The 6,158-nt window shown below is 41.7% G+C and overlaps 1 pseudogene; it reads left to right on the plus strand.

The window, feature by feature from the left end:
- Positions 1-228: 228 nt before the first annotated feature.
- On the plus strand, positions 229-1,282 carry LOC121025522 (proliferating cell nuclear antigen-like; annotated as a pseudogene).
- The last annotated feature ends 4,876 nt before the right edge of the window (positions 1,283-6,158 follow it).

Raw genomic sequence — 6,158 nt, forward strand, 5'->3', positions numbered from 1 at the left:
GTACGTTGTTTGTGGAAGTGTAAAATGGTACAGCCACTTTGGAAAATAGTGTGGTATTTGCTTATGAAACTAAACATACACCTACCCCATGAACCAGCAATTCTGTTCTTAGGTATCTACTCAAAGAGAAATAGGAATTTATGTGCAGTGATCTTCCTGGGTCTCAGGTTTTCGTTCCTGTGTCTGCCAGCTCACTCCTATCCCGTGACGACAAAGCCTGCTATGACTTCCTCCCTTACCTCTGCCCGTAGCTGTGTCCTTGAGACTCTGCCACCATGTTCCAGGAGTGCCTGGTTCAGGGCTCCATCCTGCAGAAGGTGCTGGGGGTGCTTAAGGATCTCATTAAGGAGGCCCCCTGGGACAGAAGGAGGAGCGGTGTAAACCTGCCGAGCACAGATTCCTCCCACGTCTCCCTGATGCAGCTCACCCTGCCTGTGGGCTTCCACATGTGTCGCTGCCACCGCAACTTGACCATGGACATGAACCTCACCAGCATGTCCAAATTACTAAAATGTGCCGGCAATGAAGACATCATTTCACTAAGAGCTGAAGATCATGCGGACACCCTGGCACTAGTATTTGAAACTCCAAATCAAGAAAAGGTTTCAGGGGTGCCTGGGTGGTTCAGCTGGTTGGGCGTCTGACTTTAGCTCAGGTCGTGATCTCATGGTTGGTGAGTTCCAGCCCCGCGTCAGGCTCTGTGCTGACACTGAGAGCCTGGAGCCTGCTTCGGATTCTGTATCTCCCTCTCTCTCTGCCCCTCCCTGGCTCACAGTCTGTCTCTCTCTTTCTCTCTCAAAAATAAACAGACATTAAAAAAATTAAAAAAGAAAAGAAAAGGTTTCAGATTCTGAAACGAAGGTAATGGCTTTAGGTGTTGAACAACTTGGAATTCTAGAACAGGAGTATAGCTGTGTAGTAAATATGCCTTCTGGTGAATGTGCACGTATATAGGGAGATCTCAGTCATATTGGAGATGCTGTCGTAATTTCCTGTGCAAAAGATGGAGTACTAGGAGGTAGAAATACTAAGTTTTCACACACAAGTAATGTCGATAAAGAGGAGGAAGCTGTTACCATAGAGACGAATGAGCTAGTTTGGCTAACTTCTTTTTGCACTGGTACCTGAACTTCTTTACAAAGCCATTCCACTCTCTCCTACAGTGACACCCAGTATGTCTGCAGATGTATCCCTTGGTGTAGAATGTAAAATTGCTGATATGGGACATTTAAAGTACTATTTGGCTCCCAAGATCAAGGATGGAGAAGGATCTTAGGCATTCTTAAAATCTAAGAAAATGAAATTAAGCACTTTGCAAATTACTTCTTAGATGCCAACATGTACTTAAGTCTCTTCTGTCACCAAATTTGTACTGCTGAGCGCATATGTAGATATTTTCTGTAAATACTCTATTTTTCCTCCATTCCTTATAATCTGTTTAAAGAACAGTCCAAAGTCCAAAGTCAAATCTGATCTTGTTAACCTAGAGATATTTCTGTCTTACCTAGAAATACTCATGATTTTCATAGCAAAAGGGTTTTGACTCTAAATGCAGTTTTAAGAATTTTTTTTCCAATTTAGGGTCACCTGGGTGGCTCAGTCGGTTAAGTATCCAACTCTTGATTTCAGCTCAGGTCATGATCTCAGGGTTCGTGAGATCCAGCCCTGTGTGGGGCTCTGTGCAGACAGCACAGAGCCTACTTAGGATTCTATCTGCTTCTCCCCCACTCACATGTGTGTCTGCTCTCCCTCTCCTCTCTCTCAGAATAAATATTTGTAAAAAAATTTTTTTAACGTTTATTTATTATTGAGAGACAGAGAGACACAGAGCATGAGCAGGGGAGGGGTAGAGAGAGGGGGAAAGACAGAATCTGAAGTAGGCTCCAGGCTCTGAGCTGTCAGCACAGAGCCCGATGTGGGGCTCAAACTCACAAACTGCGAGATCATGACCTGAGCCGAAGTTGGTCGCTTAACCAACTGAGCCACCCAGGGGCCCCTCTCAGAATAAATATTTTTTAAAAAGAATTGTTTTCAATTTAAATAAAAGTTATTTGAATTTCAAACATCAAAAAACTTATGTGCAGGGGCACCTGGGTGGCTCCGTCAGTTAAGCATCCGACTTCGGCTCAGGTCAGGATCTCACGGGTCATGGGTTCAAGCCCTGTGTCAGGCTCTTCTGGGCTGACAGCTCAGAGCCTGGAGCCTGCTTTGGATTCTGTGTCTCCCTCTCTCTCTGCTCCTCCTCTGCTCATTCTCTTTGTCTCAAGAATAAACACAAAACAACAACAACAACAAAAAACTGAGATAAAAAAAAGTTATGTACATAAAAAGATATACAAAAATGTGCATATTCATAATAGCCACAACCTGGAGACAGATCAAGGGCCCATCAATAGGAGAACAAATATATAAACTCTTCTATATTCATGTAGTGGAATAGCATTCAATGATACAAAGGAATCACTACTACATGTAACAATATGGGTGAATCTCAAAAACATTATGCCAAATGAAACAACCCTTACACAAAATAACACATGTTTTATAATTCCACTTATATGAAATTTTACAACAGGTAAAACTAAACTTTTATGGAATAAAATTGGAAGAAATTTTATTTCTTCTTATCTGCCTATAGAAGATTAGGGTCAGGGATTGACCTGGAAGGGAGCAAGAGGGAACTTGCTGGGGTGATGATAATGTTCTATGTCTTCACAGAGGGTTTGATTACACAAATGTATGAAATCTTAAAATCTCAGCAAAAGTAGACTTTAAGATTTGTACATCTCATTGTACATATATTTTACCTTGAATGAAAATGTGTATGCAAACCTTAAATGCTAATTAATTATATGTATGATGCTTTTTTTAGGGGAAAGTGTACTGATGTCTGCAATTTACTTTGGATCCATCAAAAAGGAAAATGAATGGGTGAAGGAAGTGAGGGATGGACAGATATGAAATAAAGCAAGTCTAAGAAAATGTTAATGGTAGGGTCTAGGTCATGAGTACACAGGCATTCACTGTAAAGTTCTTCCAACTTTGTTGTATGATTGAAAATGTTTATAACATTTGGAAAAAATGAGATTGAATACGTGTATACTAATATTAGAGATATCCAAAACATATTGTTAAAAAACAAGCCTCAGAGGAAATGTATAGTATGATATGCACGTAAAACAACTAAGCAAAACAAAAACTTCACTTCTGTGAGTAAATTAATAGAGGATACATATTCAACTATTAACAATGGTGACCTTTGGGGAAGGAAGTAGAATGAGAGGGTTGGAATCTTAACTTGGTTCCCTAGAAAGCAAAGCCTAGGGCAAAAGCTTATGTGCTAACACTTTCGGGGATAGTGCAGTTCTAGGGAAGCAGGAGTGAGGGGCAAAAGACAGTAAGGCAGGGAAGGGAGACAATAAAGATGTAGAGGTATCACTGAGCTGGCCCAGCTTTATAGCAAGCACCAGTGATTATTTGGTCTCAAGAGAGGTCATCAGAGATGCTGTATAAACCTACTGTATCTTTCAACTGTCCATGGTGGGGAGGAAGGGAGAAGAATTTATATGCTCATTGCTGTATTTCACTAGACAAAGCATTCACCCCCAAAGGCATCAACTCTCCCCACATTTTTGGAACCAGCCTGGCCAGCCAGTCTGCAAGCATGGGTGTTGAGTAGGTTGTATGGAATATTGTGTCTTAGCAGCAACAGATAAGCCCCAAAGGTGATTCTGAGGCCCAAGGCAAGAATGGGTCATGCCTGTGAGCAACATGGTGGGCCAGGAGTAGTCCCCATGGTAAGCCCTCCAGGATAAACCAGTAGAGCACCAAGGCAATTTCTCCTCTGCCTTAGGAGCGTGACAGGCCTCCTCCCTGCCGACTAGAGGAATGTACTTACTACCAGGCAATCGTTTCAGGGGCCTTCAATAACGGTGAGAGAAAAGACCACTGAGCACATCTGGGGAAATGCATAATTGGGATCCAGCACAACCGATCTTGGTAAGCGAAGACTTTCACTTTTAGCCATGTATACTTCTGCATTGCTTAAATCTTTTACAAGACTGCATTCACAAATTGCTTGTGTAATTAAAAAAAAAAAACAACAAAATCAAAATGTGACAGTCTTTGTGTAATATTTTGTAGCCAAATATAGTAGGGAGATAAACAGAATGAATTATGGAAATGTTAGCCTAGGGGCGTCTGGGTGGCTCAGCCAATTAAGCCACCGACTCTTGATTTCGGCTCAGGTCATGATCTCACGGTTCCTGAGATCGAGCCCCCCCCCCCCCCCATCTCAGTCTCTCTCTGCCCTTCCCCGCTCATTCACTCATGCTCCCTCTCTCAAAATAAATAAATAAACATAAAAAAGGGAAATGCTAGCTTAATATTACCTGAACCAATAAGTTTAAATAAGATATTATTTTAGGTGGACTAATACATTAAATGAAACAAAGTGAGATTTAATTTTTATTTCCTTTGTAAATAGTCTTAGGGAAATAAATTCAAAACTGGGAAAATAGTTCATTGTGATGATGTATTCTGAATTGTGGCATGGGTATGGATTTATGGTCACTGGAATAATAAGCATACGAAGTACGGGTTTCTACTTCTGGGATAAGGGTAACATAATCACATTTGTTAAAGAGTTAGTAAAACATCACAGGAATAGGCCCATCTTGTCCTCTTAGCTCTCTGTTAGTCTCTGATCTCCCTGGTCACCAGGAGTCTTAACAGCCTATTTCCCCTAAGCCCCACACCCCTCCTTATTAAATTTTGGTAAGTTTTTCTCATTTGATTATCTCAGATAACACATGATCCTCCTACTTAGTTACAGTTCTTGGTGATGAAAACATTCATTTGGGGGCTCCTGGGTGACTCAGTCAGTTAAGCGTCTGACTTCAGCTCAGGTCATGATTTCATGGTTGTGGGTTCAAGCCTCATGTGGGGCTCTGTGCCGTCAGCTCAGAGCCTGGAGCCTGCTTCGAATTCTGTGTCTCCCTCTCTCTCGGCCCCTCCCCCGCTCATGCTCTGTCTGTCTCTCTCTCTCAAAAATGAATAAACGTTAAAAAAATTAAAAAGGAAAACACACATTTGTTCCTTAAATGTAGCAATTTATCACATTATTGTCTAAATCTACCCTTCTTTGCCCTTTTTTGGTGAAAAGAGAAGGACCCTGTAAGCATGTCTTCTTTGTTAGCTGGAACAATGTTAGTCCTTGTTAATAGAGGGCACTGGAGAGACACTGCAATAGCAGAGGCAGGGGCTCTGGCTCTGGTTTATCTTTGTTCTTGATCCTAAACCAGGGGAGTGGTGCTCACTCACATTACAGCAAGTTATACTGGCCTGTAGGTGGGTGGTCTCTGACCCTCCAGTTCAGGCCTGTGGCACCTCAGTGAACTTTATCATCCAGTGAGCTGCAGAGAAATCATCAGTCATCTAAATCTCCTTCTTGGCAGGAGAGACGGGAGGGTCTTGTAATTTTGTTCCTTGCTAGCCCGCTCTTGTTTTTTGTTTGTCTGTTGTTTTGCCACTAGTTATTCCTGTTTTCTTTGAAGTTCTCTTTTACCCTTTTAGTAGATAATCACCTGTGATAGTTAATTTTATGTGTTGAATCAATTTAGAGGGTAGTTTTTGATGAGAGTAACATTTAAATTGGTGAACTTTGGGTAAAGCAGATTACCCTCCATAATGTAGGTGGGGCTTATCCAATCAGTTGAAGAACAAAAAGACTGGCCTTTCTGAGTAACAGGGATTTTACCAGCAGACTGCCTTTGAACTGGAAATGGAACATTGGCTCTTCTAGGTCTCAAACCTCCTCCTGCTCCTCCTCCTTCTTCTTTTTTTTTAGGCTTATTTATTTTTGAGACAGGTGGGGGGGGGAGGAGAGAGAGAGAATCCAAAGCAGGCTCTGCACCATCAGCACAGAGTCCAACATGGGGCTCGAACCCACGAACTGCAAGATTATGACCTGGGTCAAAATCAAGAGTAGGTCGCTTAACTGACCGAGCCACCCAGGAGCCCCAGGGTCTTGAACCTTCTGACCTGCAGTGCAGATTTGGACTTGACAACCTTCATAATCATGTAAGCCAATTCCTTATAATAAATCTCTTTATATAAGTAAATAAAAAAATTTTTTTGTGTGTAAATAAATATATATA

The sequence above is a fragment of the Herpailurus yagouaroundi genome, unplaced genomic scaffold (genome assembly GCF_014898765.1).
Source record: "Herpailurus yagouaroundi ecotype Mexico unplaced genomic scaffold, PumYag 77, whole genome shotgun sequence".
Lineage (NCBI taxonomy): Eukaryota > Metazoa > Chordata > Mammalia > Carnivora > Felidae > Herpailurus > Herpailurus yagouaroundi.